The sequence below is a fragment of the Sphaerodactylus townsendi genome, linkage group LG01 (genome assembly GCF_021028975.2).
Source record: "Sphaerodactylus townsendi isolate TG3544 linkage group LG01, MPM_Stown_v2.3, whole genome shotgun sequence".
Lineage (NCBI taxonomy): Eukaryota > Metazoa > Chordata > Lepidosauria > Squamata > Sphaerodactylidae > Sphaerodactylus > Sphaerodactylus townsendi.
The window spans coordinates 22,132,031-22,149,092 of record NC_059425.1 but is presented as its reverse complement, the minus strand read 5'-3'; the positions used below and the strand labels follow the sequence as shown (position 1 = coordinate 22,149,092).

The following is a 17,062-nucleotide window of genomic DNA, read 5'->3' as shown; positions in this document are numbered from 1 at the left end:
TCTCAGGCCCCTTCTGCACACGCAGAGTAATGCACTTTCAATCCACTTTCAGTGCACGTTGTAGCTGGATTTTCACTGTGCAAAATCCACTTGCAAACAGTTGTGAAAGTGGATTGAAAGTGCATTATTCTGCGTGTGCGGAAGGGGGCCTCGGTGATTCGGAGACCCAGGGCAAAAAGTTCCAGATTTGATTCTGGGAACACTACTACCCTGAGCCCAGCCCAGCCCAGCCCAGCCCCACCTGGAGCAAGTAAGGGATAGCCTTTGCCCCATGTGGATTCAGGAGAAACTGTCAGTGCTGCTGGGAGCCAGCAGTCTGAGCCTTGGGCAGGATAGGTGCATGATGCTGCTGAGCGGGTTGCCCAGGCTCCAGGCAGGACAGGGTTAAGCGGGTGTTGCTATGAATAAGCAGCACGAGACCCACATGGGATTGGAGCCTCCCCCTTTTTCCTCCGTCACTGTTGGGCAGAAGCGGAGCTACCAGGGGGTGGAGGTGCGCACGTTGCACTGGGCGCGCGCCGGGGGTGGGGTGGGGTGGGGGGTGGGGCGAAAAATCACTCCCATAGCGCCCCCCACGGCAAACCCCCCCACTTACCTTAGTGAAACAGTGCAGGCTGGAAAAGCAGCCTGTTCCCTTCAGGCTGAAAACGGACTGGTGGGAACTACACTTCCCAGGAGACCTTGCGAGCCTCAAGGTCTCATGGGAAGTGTAGTTCCCACCAGGCCATTTTCAGCCTGAAGGGAACAGGCCGATTCTCCAGCCTGCACTGTTTCACTAAGATAAGTGGGGAGGTGGGCGGGGGGGGGGGCACCCCAGGATGTGTGTGTGTGTCAAAAACACAGAGTTCACACTGGGCACAGTATGGCCCAGCTACGCCTCTGCTGTTGGGGGGCATGGAGCTATGGGTGGTGGTGCCCCTCACTGTGGGACCCAGGGCAGGTCCTAGTCACTAAGCCGTCCTGTTTCCCCCCATCCGTTTGAAAGTTTGACAATAGTCGTTCAATGAACTGCAAATGCTCTTGTAACGAAGTACCATGTTCAGTAATGCACAAAATAATGGTTTTGACAAAAGCAGTGCATAAAAATGAATGATAGTTCTCATATTTGTTTGGGACAATATTCTAACGCGGAAGCATACAATTTTCTCAACTGCTGCACCTCAGCTGCCCATACTAACATCTTTATGTGAAACAGCATATAGGGTTGGCAGTTTTTTTAAAAAACTGAAACACATCTAGGCTCCGCCCCCTCCTCTCAGAGTATCACCAGGTGTGCCATTTTTCCTGGCAGTTGAGCTCCCAGCCCAAGAGAGAAGCAGTTGTGTTGGCTCTTATTCTCTTCTGGCGCTACCTTCTCCCAGGTCGAACGGTGCCAAGTGTTCTGTTTGCCCTGGCAGTGGAGCTCCCAGCCCCAGCTCAAGGCAACAAGAGTGGATTCTTTGTGCTGGCGATGCCAGTTGACCTGGATAATCCAGTATTTTGACTGACAGTTCAGGGAAAACAGTGGGGAAAAAATACTGGCTGTTTATGTGTCGGCTGTTTTTTCAGGGTTTTTCAGTGAGAATACCGGACCCCTGGCAATCTTGGTAAGAACTCGCTGTTTCAAAATGGCAGGGCATCCCTTGGGACACCAGTCTCGTTCCCTGTAAGCTGCATGACTGCGCAGCCACCGTACTAGTGCCGCACGGGTAAGGAGCTGCACGACACGGGGAGCCCTCCCAGGCAGCTCAGTTCTGTGCAGCGTCTGGGAAGTTCGGCACGCCACTGGAGAACAATTAGAAGAACCCTTGGACTCCAGTATTATTTACTCGGCCCACAGTCACTGATCTGAATTCTGGCTCAGTCATGGAATCCTAGAAGCAGCAGTGGTGTAGTGGTTAAGAGTAGGTGCACTCTAATCTGGAGAACCGGGTTTGATTCCCCGCTTTGCTACTTGAGCTGTGGAGGCTTATCTGGAGAATTAGATTAGCCTGTGCACTCCAACACACGCCACGCTGGGTGACTATGGGCACGTCACAGCTCTTTGGAGCTCTCTCAGCCCCACCTACCTCACAGGGTGTTTGTTGGGGGGGGGGGGAGAAAAAGGGGATTGTAAGCCCCTTTGAGTCTCCTTACGGGAGAGAAAGGGGGAGGGTATAAATCCAAACTCTTAATCTTCTTCTCTAGAAGGGAGATTTTATAGGCTATCTAGTTGAAATTATACTCTGTAGAGTATTTCCAATGAGATGGCCATCCTGCCTCTCTTTAAAAGCTTGTAGTGTGGCAGAACCTACCCCTTTTTGAGGTCTGTTGTTGAGATTTAGGAAGATTCTCCTAATGCTCCCAAGGAAAATTCTAATGTTCCGTCAAACTTCCCTTCCCTTGCTGCTGGTAGCTTAAGCCCATTAGGTGTAGTCTTGCTTGCTGAAGCAACAGAGAACAAATGTTTGCCTCCTTCTATATAGCTACACTTTGAATATTTGAGGAGTGTGGCCATGTCTTCTTCCCGTCTTTGTGTCTCTAGGCCAGGGTTGGGAACCTTTAACACTCAAAGAGCCATTTGGACCCGTTTTCCACGGGAAAAGAAAACACTTGGAGCCGCAAATAATTTTTGACATTTAAAATAAAGATAACACTATATATATTGGTTTTTTTTTTACCTTTTATTCCGCTCATTCTGAGAAGTGCATGGGTGCGTCTGCCCTGCTGCCTGCAGGGCGGGCAAGGATGGGGCCAGTGGCTCGGCTCGTGGAGCTGCAGTGCAAGGGCAGAAGAGCCGCATGCGGCTCTCGAGCCGCAGGTTCCCTACCCCTGCTCTAGGCTGAACACACCCAGTTCCCTCAGCCTTTCCTCGTGAGGTGTTTTCCAGACCTCTGACCATCTTTATTGGGCTGCTTTGAAACCCATGCAGTGTTGTCTACATGGTCCAAGTTCCTTGTCAACTGACTTGTTTCTGATGTTTGTGTTACATGTAGCGGTTATGTGGAGGTTGATTTTATCCTGACAGTGTTGGTAGTATGATTCCCTTAGTTGTCAGTGTGGGCCTTTAGGCTCTATTTATAATTCAGATCACTGGAATAATTCCTAATCAGTTCAAGCCAGGAAAACAGATGTTTCCAGAACCAAATGGTACACCCTCTCTCTAAAACGAGGCAATATGCTCATGATAATAGGATTGCAGAAGGTATGCAAATTCTGCATGCACACGGGGTTTCTCCGGTGAATAAGGAATCTGTTTTATGTTGTGTTTTCAAAGCAGTCCCAAATGGGACTGTGTCTTCAGTGCAGGCCGGGCACGGAGAACTGACTTGAAAGCTTCCAGGAACTGCAGAGCATTTGGAGCATTTTCCCGCCCCCCATTTCAAGCTGAGAATGGGCTGATTTCCCACCCAAATAATCACATGGTGGGCATACAATCTCCCCTCCCGCCACCATTATCCCCCCTCTTCTTTTAATTTGTTTCTAATTTCAGGGTCCGTTTGCCACACTGCTTGAAACTCCTCCATATCCCTTTTTAGAGGCCCTCCTCCCCATACCGCCCCCCCCAACAGCCAGCCCCAGTTGGGTTGACATGAAAATGGTAGAGCGGGTGGTCTCTTTGTGACAAGGTGTTTGGGACAGTTGGGAGAGGGCATCTGTGAGAAAGTTTTTCTTCCCCGGGAAGGAATGTAGGGTGAAGTTAAATTTCGAAAATAAAATGTAATTGCTTGGCGTAATTGCTTGGTGTTCAATTTATTAGGGGCTTTCAATGCTGCCAGGTTTTTGTAGTCCGTCCAGACTTCAAATGGGGTGTTTTGCTCCCTCCAACCAATATCTCCAGGTAGCCAAAGCCTTTTTTTTTATTGCTCCCTGTTTCCTTATCTCCCACTTTCCAATTGACTTCGGGTCCTGTGAATTTCTTGAAGAGGTAGGCACAGGGGTACAACTTCCCATCTTCCCCCCCTCTGCAATAATGCGGCCCCCATTGCCACATCCGAGGCATCTGTGTGTAGTAGGAAAGGTTTTTCTGGGTCGGCATGGCGAAGAATGGGCTCAGAGGAGAAGGCTTTTTTAATTGAAAACCTCCTGGCACGCCATATTTCAATGCAGGCTCCCAATGGGCCAGCAGGGTAGCGACAGAAGAGGAAGGAGCGGAAAGCTGTTTTCAACGGGGACTTCAAGAAACTCCCCTATTTCCTTGTTCTGGTGGGCTGCTTCATGAGAATGATGAGGGACGAATTAGAAACTGATGTGGAGCAAGTGTATGAGGTCGGGCTGCTGTTGGAAGGCGAAGCTGCCACCTGGCTCCAGGATAATTCTTTGCACACTTCCCCTTACTCCCACAGTGGAGTAGGAGGTTAAGAGCTCGTGCATCTAATCTGGAGGAACCGGGTTTGATTCCCAGCTCTGCCACCTGAGCTGTGGAGGCTTATCTGGGGAATTCAGATTAGCCTGTATACTCCCACCCATGCCAGCTGGGTGACCTTGGGCTAGTCACAGCTTCTCGCAGCTCTCTCAGCCCCACCCACCTCACAGGGTGTTTGTTGCGAGGGGGGAAGGGCAAGGAGATTGTAAGCCCCTTTGAGTCTCCCGCAGGAGAGAAAGGGGGGATATAAATCCAAACTCTTCTTCTGTTGCAAACTACTTCCCACGTTATCCTGCTGTATCATTTGTATTGCCAGTGGTCTCCCCGCTCCTACATATCTTTAGATTTTTAGATTTAAAAAGAAATTAAATAACCGTTATCAATAATAGATAAATCAGGAATAATGCTAAAAAAAGTAAAAATAATAAGCAGTCGATCAGTCCAAACGCCTCATTTGCCCCTGCATTTGATCAACAAACTGGGAGCAGTCTGCAGCCTCTTAGTTTTATACACAAGCAATCAGTGATTCCTGATGACACCGGGAAAAGCCCGTCGGTCTTGACACTTGGGTTTATAGCACATTGGGAGGCAGATGATCGTGAACCTGAGGAGCTTAGCAAATGGCAGGTCACATTGTCCTTTTGCGGTTTTGCAATTTGCACACCACCATTACTCCCCCTCCCCCCACTTCCTACCCTAAAAGACAATCCATGATCACGCTGCCTCTATTATGCCTTCCTTCCCTTTGCTCCACAGAACCATAGCAAAAAATGAGGACAGACAGGTCTGCAGGGATTCTCACAGCTCCCAACTGGCCAAAAAGGTTTTGGTTTCCCACTATGTTGAAATGATCTCAGAGGAACTCCAAGGGTTCCCCCCGCTGGAAAAGGATCTTATCATGTTAGGGTCTGTATTTCACTGTGATGTTCCTTCATTGATCCAACCACAGGTCAGAACCTAGATGGGATTGTAGAGGTTTTGATAGTTACACAAATTGTCCTGATGCAACTCTTATACTGCCAAGTGGGCATGTTTTGTCTAACGGGCAAAGACCAAAAGCCTGCGCCCTAGCACTTGCCCCTTAGATGACGTGTTTCATTACTTATTGTTAAAAGAGACTGGTCTGACCCTTAGTTCTATTGAGGTTTACCTGCATTCTATTTAGTTCTATTGAGGTTCACCTGCCTGCCACCTCAGTGTTCCATGACCATGTCAATTCTCACACTGTGTTTTCAGCTCTGGATTCTAAGAAATTTTTGAGGGGATGGACTAACTTTTTTCCTACACTAAAGCCCCCTCTTCCTGTTTGGAGTTTACCTTTAATTTTATTTCATAAACCTTTTGAGCAACTGACCATGCATGCTTTGTCTTTTTTTTATCCTATAAGGTTGCATTTCTGGTCGCTGTCATTTTGGCCAGAAGGGTGGGAGAGTTATCAACGCTGTGGTTGGACTTCCCTTCCTTTATGGTCAGTCCCAGTACTGAATGCTAATTTAGAATTTCGACCTACAGCAGTGTCCCAGTTCCATATGTTCCAGGACTTTACCTTACCTATTTTTTCCCCCAAATCTTCAGTCGCCCGCTGAGTAATCATTCCACACACTTGATGTCAGAAGGCATTAATTTTGTATTTAAATCGTGCAAGCTCATCAGGACAGGACAATATTTGTCTGCTTTTCGGGACCTAACAAACAGAAAAGCTGCTTCTATCCACTCCAGATTAAAGCACAAGCATCTTCAGCTGGTTTCCTTGCCAGGGTAGATCTCTTGGACCTCTGTAAATAGCAACCTGACCCTCTCTGTCCATTTTCCTCCAATATTACTCCTTTGACACGGATTCTAGGAAAGAAGCAGTGGTCGGGAGAGCAGTTTTACAGTTATTGTTTCATTGACAAGCCCACGCCTGCCTCCATGGTAAGTGAGCCCGCTACTCTCTCATGCGGGACTGCACTGAGGACACAGTGATGAAAAATGAAGTTGTATTTACCTGTAACTATTGTTGATTGAGTGTCTTCTGAACAGGGCACGCCCCCCCTTCCTCCTTTCCCCACTGTGGGCTGCCATTTGCAGCAGGAACGCTCTTCTATGCCAGTGAAGTGTGCAAGGGAGTGTCTTTGTGTCTAAAAGGGTATATATTTGTGAAGGGACGAATGAAGGTGCTAGTTCTGAGGCCAAGTCATAATATAGCAGTTCTTAAACTTTAATAACCGAAGTTTGCTTCCTCCCCCCCCCCCCATTTTAAATAGATGAAGAAGAAGAGTTTGGATGTATATCCCCCCCTTTCTCTCCTATAAGGAGATTCAAAGGGACTTATAATCTCCACTCCCCCAACAAACACCCTGTGAGGTGGATGGGGCTGAGAGAGCTCCGAAGAACTGTGGCTAGCCCAAGGTCACCCAGCTGGCATGTGTTGGAGATCACAGGCTAATGTAGTTCCCCAGATAAGCTGCCTCAGCTCAAGTGGCAGAGTGGGGAATCAAACCCTGTTCTCCAGATTAGAACGCACCTTCTCTTCACCACGACACCACTGATGCACAAATCGGAGTTGTGCTTTACCCTGTACTTTCGGGTTACTTTTAGATTGTAATGCAGTATTGCTCGATCTTGGAAGATGGATCCGGTCTGCCAGTTAAGCTCTGCCTTTAATTTTTGAACGACTGCCGCTTGATCCCAGCTGGGTGTCAGGAGCAGGAGGGGGAGGATCGTTTGCCCCTTCCTTCCCTGCGTTTCTTCCCATCCCCTTTTCTTGGTTCTTTCCCCATAAATCTCCCAAGGGAACCACAGAATGAGACTTGACAAAGTGCAACCTGACCCGACACCCCCCCTCTTTCCCCCACACACAAAGGGGCCCCAGATCTTTTGCCCCATTTTCAATTTTTTGTCAGTCTGTTCTTGTCTTCCCTTGCGGTATTGTTTCCTCAGAAACCCTCTTTTCAAATAAAGCCCAGGGTGGGGATGGGGGTGGGTGGGTATCCCCCTCTCCCTGCTCCCAAATATTCCTCCCCTGCTTTGACTCACTGTGGAGGTTGGCCTGCAAGCTCTTGGGCCTCGATGACATTACCTAGGCAACCAGGGTGTGCGTGTGTGAGGGGAGACCTTTTGTCCCTTGCCGTGATAAATGTGCAAAAACCTCATGCGTCTTGCACAAAAGCCTGCTCCTCCCCATTCCCCCTCCCCTCCTGTTCCAAAATACCCCCTCCCCCAGTGATTGGACAAGGCAACCCCCCATTTTAGTCTCCCCCCCTTCTCAATAAAATGGCATTTCCTTTACAAGGTCTTCCATTGACTGTTTTCCCAGCCCTGGTAGGATTATCTTCACTCCGGTTCACTGTGTACTTGTGAAATACCATAAAACAGTTTTAACTGGGATGTGGAACCTTAGTCAGATGGAGAGAATGTCTGAGGTGACAGATAACCGCTGCGTCCTGCTGATTTTTAGTAACATAGCAGCGTTACCCAGGATGGAGACACGGCCTCTCAATAATGTGGGGGAAATTAGCTCGGAGCAGACTGCTTATTAATATTGCAAGAGGAGGAGTAGGGAATCTTTGATATCAGTGTATACGAAAATCAGCTCTTGGAAGAAAATCCACAGAGAGGAATATAAGGCAGATTTGACAGTCTTGATTGTAGGGATAAGAGGATCACAAGCGCTTGATTCTATGCAATAAACAACACGCACACACAGAGTTCTTAAGATATAAATAGGTTGGAAAATAGGTTTGGAATAGAAAGGGGTATGGGATATATATATATATATATATATATATATATGGGTAACATGACCTGATTGTAACGTGAAGAAGATCCAGGCTTCTGGTTCCAGGGGGCAAAGCGTTGGGCGCAGTGACAAAGACGGAAAGATGTCAATGGCACTGGGCGATTGGCCCTTTGGAGGGTAGGATATTTATAGGGTGAAGAACCACCTCTGGGGGTGTCAGGATGACCTTTGGGAGATGCTAGGCGAACCTCTGGGAGGTGTCCTAATGGATTGTTTGAGAAACAGTAGAGTGCATTGTAAGGTGGTCAGGAGAAGCTAGTTACAGAAGGGAGTATCTGGGTTAAGATAATTCAGGGGAGGCAGTGTTGTCAGAGGTCCTCTTGTGGCTGGAAATGAGTATCCATTCAGTAGGGCTACTGCACTCCCTGCTAGGCAGGAAAAAATACTGAACAAAGATTGCCTCGGAACTATGAACAGGAAATGACATGGCTAATTTTGTGACTATTTCCTGCCTCCTTGCTATTGGTGGAGAAGACACCCATCTGAGATGTCCCCCTTACCTACAGTAGAAAGACCCTTCACAGTAAGTATTCAGTGGACCCATCCATTCAGTAGGGCTACTGCATCATGTTGATGATACATTCTCCCTTGGCTGTGGAGCTGAAAATTTGCTGTTAATGGCAAGCAAGCTGAGAGCGTGAAAACAGAAAGGGGGGGGGGGTCCTGGAAGTTTCTTGTAGGTAGACCTGGGTATTGCCAGGGAATGGGCTTCTAATCTCTGCAATGCCAGCATTTTTCTTCAGATTGGCATGTGGGCAGGGATACCTGTGAATAAGCCCTCTCCCCATTATGTCAGGGTGGACTAGAGAAAATTGGAAGGGTTACATTTTGCAGCTACAGCTTTGAATTGGTTTCATCAGTAAGCGAATTATTTGTGATCAGCTTGGAAAAACGGCCCCAGCTTAATTGTTCGGCACATTTTTTTCCAAACCTCTGAAAATTTTTTAATATCAGCCCTTATTAAAAGTTGGTGGTGGCAGGGGTTATTTTAGAAGGGACACTGTCTCTTTGAAACAGGAAATGCTTCTTCTAAGAGAGTTGCTTCCATAACACATGGTGATGTTGTAGTTAGCATGGCAGACTAGAACATGGGAAACTTGGGTTCATACCCGCACAGTACTATGAAGTCTGTTGAGTGACCCTGGGCCGGTCTCATTCCCTCAGCATAAGCAGCCTCACAAGGCTGTGGTAAGGATAAAATAGGGAAGGGGAAATCATGTATGCTTTGAGCCAGAGGTGGGATCCAGCAGGTTCTCACAGGTTCCCGAGAGTAGGTTACTAATTATTTGTGTGTGCTGAGAGGGGGTTACTAATTGGTGATTTTGCCACGTGATTTTTGCCTTAGTTACGCCCCTCCTCTCAGCAGTAGCGCCCAGAACTTGAAGCAGTCTAGCAGGAGGTGCACCGGCGTTCGTGGCAGTCTGCACCTGCGTGCATTCGTTTCCCGCCCAAGGACCGGCGTAGCGGCTGCATCCTTGCCACAGCCCTGCCTAGGAATGCCCCAGCCCCCGGAATGCCCGGCCACGCCCCCAGAATGCCCAGCCCAGCCCCATTGGCACTACACCACAGTTTGAATCCCACCACCATGGGAACCTGTTACTAAAATTTTTGGATCCCACCACTGCTTTGAGCTCTTTTGATGAAGGACAGGGGGAAAATGTACTGGATAGGACCTGCGGCTCTCCAAATGTCCATGGACTACAAATCCCATCAGCCCCTGCCTGCATGGCCAGTTGGCCCTGCTGGCAGGCTGGCAGGAGCTGATGGGATTTGTAGTCCGTGAACATCTGGAGAGCTGCAGGTTGCAGATCCCTGGTAGGTGAATGCTCTCAGAAGAGACATGCATAGGACCATGAAGACCACCTTATCTTTTCAAACCATCAGTCCTATTCTCCCAGGGCTGTATACTCTAACTCTGACTCCCAGGTCTGTATACTCTGACTCGCTGCAGCTTCCCCGGGGCTCAGGGGTCTTTCCCAAGGTTGCTAATCTGAAATACATAATTTCTCTTCTGCTGCCAATCAGAGTGGACATTATTCAGGTTGATGGTCCAATGGCTTGATTTGGTATAAGGCAGCATCGTATGTTCTTCTTGACTTATGGAAGGCTGTGCTGGTGGCTCACCACAAGTCTTAAGTGAAAGGGAAAGTCAAATCAGTGGGAAAGTTTGATACAGAAGGAAAACACAGGCAGGCAGGAAGGGGGAAAAACATCAAACATAAGAACATAAGAAAAAGCCTTGCTGGATCAGACCTGTAATCCACTAATTCAAGTACCCTTGTTTTACAAAGTGGCCAAAATATTAGGCCAAAATAGTAGCCCTTGGAAGGCCCAGAAATGGGATGGAGAGGCCAAGTTCTTCCTTTGATACTGCCTCTTACTGCTGGTACTTAAAAGTGCTCTGCTTCCGCCGGACCCTGTCCCACTCCTGGGCTCCCTGCAGAGCGGGAGCCGGCAGCAGGGACTCAGGGTGTGTGTGTGTGTGTGTGTGTGTGTGTGTGTGTGTGTGTGTGTGTGTGTGTGTCGCTCTGCAACGCACAGAGGGAGGGCGCCCAAGGGAGGTTTTGTCCCTGGGCGCCATCTCCCCCTCGATATTCCTCTGCCACAGAACAAAGCATGCCAGACCTTCTTTGTTGTATAAACCTCCACCTGGGACCTAGAGCCTACCTAGCCCTGCCCCCCATCTGTTTGAAAGCAAAAATACATTTTGGCATAAATGCTCTTATGTCAAAGTACCATCCTTATACATATTTCCCCAAGGGATGAAATTCCCCCAGCAAACAAAAGTGAGTCCTGCTTGCTAATTGGTGGGTGACATTCCATCCCGCTGGCCTTTCCATCCTTCCCACCCCCCACTTCTGCCACCCCTCTACCTCTTCTGTCACCCCACCACTGTTTCCGTCACCTCCTGCTTCTGGCACCACCTCCACCCACCCAAAACAGCTTTCAACACTTACCAGTGCTGGTGGGGGGAGTGAAGCAGCAGTAAAGTCCAGTGCAGGGGAAAACGCTTGCTTGCCCCGCTCCACCCCCTTTTCTAGAGCCCATTGCATTCCCCCCCCCCCCTCCGTGGACTTTACTGCTAGTATTCAGTAATGAACAAGATAATGATTTTGATAAAGGCAGCACATAAAAGTGAATTAATTCTCGTATTTGTTCAGAACTACATGCTAATGCGGAAGCATTCGATTTTCTCAACTGCTTCATCTCAACTGGCTGAACTAACAATTTTATCTGAAACAGAATATATCTGGGCTCAGGACCAGCACTATATCCTCTGGTGGTAAATTCCACAGTTTAATTACTCATTGAGCAAAGAAGTTATTTCCTTTTGTCTGCCCTGAATCGATGCCAATCAACTTCAGTGTCCCACCCAAGTTCTAGTATTACAGGAAAGGAGAAAAAGTTCTCTCTATCTATGTTCTCTAACTCATTCATACTTTTATAAATCTCTGTCATGTTGCCCCTTAGCTGTCTTTTCTAAACTGAAAAGTCTTCCACCCCTTAATCATCCTGATTTACTCTCTTCTGTATTTTATCCAACTACACAATATCCTTTTTAAAGATACAGCGACCAGAGATGTACACACTGTTCTAATTGAGGGCACACAATAGCTCTGTACAAAGGCATTACAGTATTGGCTATTTTATTTTCAACTTATTTCTTGATAATCCCCTGCATGCTTTCTTTTTTCACCCCAACTTCACACTGAATAATAATTTTCACTGATCTGTGCACTATCTGGATAACCCAATTTTGATCGATCTTCTTGGAGCTCTTCCCAATCGGATTTGTAGGTCCCCATACCGAAAATGTTCGGAGCTTCTGTACCGGGCCATTCTTATTTAGATGTTAACCTGCCGAAAGAATTAAATGGCTGGGACTTCCTTTTGCCGAAACAAATGAACATAGAGACTTATGGTAAACATTGTGTGGGCCCACGTTGTTGATTGGAGTTCAGAATAAGTCTTCAATAAGAAATTAACTTCTTTCTGTCAAACTCTTCTCATAAGTACAATGGGGCCTATCCGACCTGACTGAATTAAACAAAAGGTGTACCTGGCATAGCACTCTGTTACCAGGAAGTCCACAGACTGGGCATGAATTTGAGAGCTATCTCTGTTTGCACATCTAGTAACCTGAGGTACACCACTTCTATGCATTGAGCTAGTAATCTTTAATAGACCTGTCTTCTGTGAATTTGGCCATTTTTATATCCGTGTAAACCAGTGGTGACGAACCTATGGCACGGGTGCCAGAGGTAGCACTCAGAGCCCTCTTTGTGGGCACGCGCACCATCGCCCCAGTTTAGGCACTTGGCAGTGGCATAGTGTCAATGGGGCGAGGAGTACGCAACGCACTGGGTGGGTGACCCTGCGGGGGCGTGGCAAGGGCATTCCAGGGGTGTGACGGGGGTGTTTTGGGGCGTTCCAGGGCAGGGCGGGGGCAGGCAGGGGCAGGGCGCGGGGTGGGGTGCATACGTGCCCAGGATACAGTTTTCCCTTGCTCCGCCCCTGGCACTCGGTCTCCAAAACGTTTTCTATCACTGGTGTAAACTAAGACAGCATAGTGTAGCGGTTAAGAGTGGTGGACTCTAATCTGGAGAACTGGGTTCAATTTCCCACTTCTCCACATGAGCAGTGGATTCTTATCTGATGGACTGGCTTGTTTCCCCACATGCAGCCTGCTGGGTGACCTTGGGCTAGTCACAGTTCTCTCTGAACTCTCTCAACGTCACCTACCTTACAAGGTGTCTGCCATGGGGAGAGGAAGGGAAGGCGATTGTAAGCCGCCTTCAGTCTCCTTACAAGACAGAAAGTGGGGTATAAATCCAAACTCTTCCTTCCCTTCTTCTTTGCTTTCACCACTTCTTGTTGCAATGAATTCTGAAATTACATCTGCAGTGTTACAAATGAGTATTTCATGTTGTTACTCTTCAAACTCCTGTCAGTCAAGAGGTTGAACTCCCTACTCTCTAAAAACTCTGGATTATGCTAGCGGTGTAAGTTTGTTTGGGGTTCTTTTGAACACATGAAGTGGGCCTTATTGATCACTGCTGGAACATTTGCTTTGCCGATCCCATGTTCAGTTTCCAGATAAACAGAACATGAGGTCTGAGATCTTGTTGACAGAAATCTCCCCGAGCTCACGAAGAACCTCTGGAGTAGATAGAAATAGGTTAGCTCAGGGGTAGGGAACCTTTAACACTCAAAGAGCCATTTGCACCCGTTTTCCACAGGAAAAGTAAACACTTGGAGCCGCAAATAATTTTTGACATTTAAAATAAAGATAACACTGTATATATTGGGTTTTTTTACCTTTTACTCCACTCATTCTGAGAAGCGCATGGATGTGCCCGCCCTGCTGCTTGCAGGGCGGGCAAGGATGGGGCCAGCGGCTTGGCCTTGCCGGCCGCCGGGAAAGCGCCCACCCCGCTTGAATGGGGTGGGCAAGAGGGGAAGCCCGCGGGACTGCCCAGCCGGCTCCGCGGGTGCAATTGGTGTGCCAGCTGCTGCTGCCTGCAGGAGGCTGAAGGCAAAAGGATGAAGCCGGCAGCTCGGCTCGTGGAGCCGCAGTGCAAGGGCAGAAGAGCCCATGCGGCTCTCGAGCCGCAGGTTCCCTACCCCTGGGTTAGCTGAATCAAGAATTCTACTTCAGCATAGATTAGCTTCCTATGTTATGGAGAAAGGGCCACACCTTAGTGGTGAAGTGTATACTTTTCAGGCACCAGGTCACAGCTCCCAAAATGTGGTCTCAACATTCATTAGTATAGTGGTTAGCGTGCTTGAGTGTGTGTGGAGAGATTCTGAGGAGAATTGTGTGTTGCCTTTTAGTCCTCACAAGAGAGTAGGATAAGAAATATTGTATGGGGTTAGTCCCTGACATTTTCAGTGAAAAGGCTCTCCAGTTAACGGCACTGGGGAAAAAATTAATCTGGGGAGCAGAAAATCCTGTGGTAAAATTAAGATTGTGCATTTCCAAGTGGGACCTGGGCTCATTCCGCACATGCAGAATAATGCACTTTGAAACTGCTTTGAGTGCTCTTTGAAGCTGTGCGGAATGGCAAAATCCACTTGCAAACAGTTGTGAAAGTGGTTTGAAAACGCATTATTTTGCGTGTGCGGAAGGGGTCCTGGAGATCTCCCAAAATTACAACAGAGATAAGCTCCCTTGGAGGGTGGGCTCTATGAAATTATACCCTGCCCTCTTCCAGATTCCTCCCAGAAATCTCCAGGAATTTCCCAACCTAGGTGGTCTGATGATCTGCCTTAATATAGGTGGCTTGTTGGGCAGGACAGGTAGCTTTGTGGCAGAACATAGATCTTCAGTGTGGAGCCAGCATGGTATAGTGGTTAAGAGCAGGTGCACTCTCATCTGGGGAACCGGGTTTGATTCCCCGCTCCGCCACGAGCTGTGGAGGCTTATCTGGGGAACTAGATTAGCTTGTGCACTCCAACACAGCTAGGTGACCTTGGGTGAGTTCTTTGGAACTCTCTTAGCCACACCTACCTCACAGGGTGTGTGTTGTGAGGGAGGAAGAGAAAAGGAGTTTGTAAGTCCCCTTGAGTCTCCTTACAGGAGAGAAAGGGTGGGATATACATCCACACTCTTCTCCTTCTTGTTCCATTTGAAATGTTTCCATTCTGACCCTTAATCATGTGCCTTTACAAGGATTTCTGGGAAGGCTTCGGCCTAACAGAAGTGTGCCAGTTAGAGCAGAAAGTGTGAGCTAGAAAGGATCTGGACTCGATGTAGGGCAGTATGTACACAACCTCCACCGTGACTGGCCCTCGGGTTGCCTTAACACTGAAGTACTCACAGGGTGTTGTTTTTGAGCCTCATGGCTGATTGCACATTGAGGCTACGGTTGGCCCATCCATTCTCTTATTCTCCCCCCTCCAGGATTTCTGTAAAACTCTGCCAAGAAAGTCTTACAATCTAGGAATTCAGCAGTTTGTGCGAGAGCTTCTTGTGCTGCGGACGTCTGTTGCAGTCCTGCTGTTTGATGGGCCTCTCGCCCTTTGTGTTGGATTCCTTTCACGGAGTTAATGTGGTGGCGTGTTTTTTATTTTGGTTTTTTGCTTGCTCAGGAGCCACAGGGTAGAGGGACAGAGGTCCATTTTGGAGAGGGGGCAGATGGGAAGCAAGGGCGGAAGCAAGGGGTGACATGTAGAAGAAGAGGAGTTTGGATTTATACCCCACCTTTCTCTCCTGTAAGGAGACTCAAAGGGGCTTACAAACTCCTTTCCTTTCCTCTCCCCACAACAGACACCTTGTGAGGTAGGTGGGACTGAGTTCTCCAGATTAGGATCCACCTGCTCTTAACCACCTCACCACGCTGGCATTTGTTGTTATGGCTTCTGTTCAGGCACACATGGAACGGTGCATACACAGGCCAGCTGTGAAGAGCTCTAGATCGTTTTCTAGATCGTTTTCTAGATCGTTTTCTAGATCGTTTCAAACTGTAAGCGTACTCCTTCCTGTCTCATCCAGAGCTGATGTGCTGTTTCCCACATTTTAAGAAGATATACAGCCAAAAATTCTCTGCCATGAGGTTCATCTGTCTGTGCATGTCTACCTGGAAAGGACTTAACTTGCTCAAGGATGCTTACCGAATCCATGGCAGGGCTTTGGCAGGGCCCTGCATCTCCTAACATTAGCTGTTGTGGGTCTTCCGTGCTGTGTGGCCGTGGTCCAGTAATTTTTGCTCCTGATGTTTCCCCTGCATCTGTGGCTGGCATCTTTAAAGGCACGACGTGGTATGATTTGTTTCTCTACATCAGGGATGGCCAGCCTGTGGCGCTCCAGATGTTAATGGACTACAATTCCCATCATCCCCTGCCAGCATGGCCAAATGCTGGCAGGGGCTGATGGGAACTGTAGTCCATGAGCATCTGGAGCGCCATAGGCTGCTCTACATGGCACAGAAACACATCTTACCGTGACCTGCCTCTGAAGATGCCAGCCATAGATGTGGGTGAAACCTTTGGAGCCTGGAAAACCTTCAACAACCAGCTGATTCTGGCCCTGAAAGCCTTCAACAATACAGTCTCCCACCATTCTTGCTACTGGCTTTCTATTGTTTTGGATTTTTTCCTCGTTTAATGTAATTTTTTCACCGCTTTATTATCACGTGGCTCCAGGCAGCGGTGCCTTGGTATCAATGTGTTCCAACAACAAGATACTCTCTTTGATTTGGCAAACGCCTTTCCATATGCCAGGGGTGTGTGTCTGCGTGTGCACGTACACAGCCCAAATGATCAAAAGACAGGATGGGCTGTAAGCCTGCCCCACCACAGGTGAATCGGGCTTTGTTTACCTCCTGGCATTATGCAAAGCAGAAAATAATTCCCCAATGGGTTTGGCAGGCTTTGAATGTGGAAGCTCTTGGGGTGAATTGAATTGCAAATGTACCAGGGTGGTCTCTAGAGTTCTGGGGGGCAGGAGGGGGTTTGGGGAGGAGCCCATGAAGGATATACATCCCTGCGCCCTCCAGGCGAGGAGCGCACGAATAGAACAGTATGCGTTCCCTGCATCCGCTAGGGAAGAGAAACAGGCATTTCCCTTTGGACCCTCCCTGGGATGGGCAGAGAGGTGGGGCAGCCCAAGTTATTTCTGTGACCTTCCCTTGCCTGCCACACACAGACCAGCTTTTCGCCCGTAGAAATCAACTTCCTGTGAGGCTGCGATCTGTATCAGAAAGCCTAGAGGGATGGTGGAGAGATTCTGGTAATTAAATAGCAGCCGGGCACCATCAACACTTGGGTTGCAGAACTAGGGTGGGTCTACGGCTCAGCAGTGGAGCATCTGGATGGCATGCGGAAGGGCACAAGTTCAATCCCTGATCTCTCCAGTTAAAAGGCTCAGGTAGTCAGTGAACACATGAAGCGGCCTTATACTGCATCAAACCATTGGTGGTGTGGAAGACATCAGTTTGAGACCGTAGACCGCCTCT

General features: G+C 48.4%; 1 protein-coding gene across 1 annotated transcript in view; it reads left to right on the top strand.

Annotated features, from left to right (window-relative positions):
• VANGL2 (VANGL planar cell polarity protein 2) overlaps positions 1 to 17,062 on the top strand; it is a 66,692-nt gene that overhangs the window by 15,850 nt on the left and 33,780 nt on the right. The gene's annotated exons all lie outside the window — the stretch shown is intronic.